Source organism: Myotis brandtii, unplaced genomic scaffold (genome assembly GCF_000412655.1).
Source record: "Myotis brandtii unplaced genomic scaffold, ASM41265v1 scaffold819, whole genome shotgun sequence".
NCBI classification, from domain to species: Eukaryota; Metazoa; Chordata; class Mammalia; order Chiroptera; family Vespertilionidae; genus Myotis; species Myotis brandtii.
In genome coordinates, this window is record NW_005371320.1 from 342074 (window position 1) to 342607 (window position 534).

Sequence of the window (534 nt, forward strand, 5' to 3'; positions counted from 1 at the left end):
CGATAGCTCCAGGGCAGGGGCGGGAGCAGGGGAAGGTGGCCGGGAGCCAGGCCACGTGAGTGGGCGGGTGTGGGGTGAGCCCTGGGAAGTGACATGGTCCGAGGGCTAAAAAGGTCTGGTCACCAAAATACAGCAGTGGCGTCGGGGTCGGGGGCTGGGCGCGCTCTTGGACGTCTATATCATGGATTCAAAATATCACAGCCCGTGAGGATGCGCGGCCTGGCCGGATGGAGGCCACAGCCGTGTGCCTTCCACTGCTTTCTATGAGCCGTGGGAGCGGCCGGCTCCTGGGCCCGGGTCCGAGCACCGCAGCACCCTACCTGGGACGGGGCGTTGCTGGGCAGCTGGGCTGTGGCTGAGCCAGGCAGTCACTGGGGGCGCAGGCTTGGGGGCGCAGAACCCCACGTGCCCCTGCAGAGCTGACGTGGGGTTGAGAGTGTGAGCACAGCCCAGCCCGTCCCGAGGCTGCTGTCTGCTCCCGTGTCAACATCCCTGGGGCCACTGGGGGCCCTGCATCAGCACACAGCCCACTGA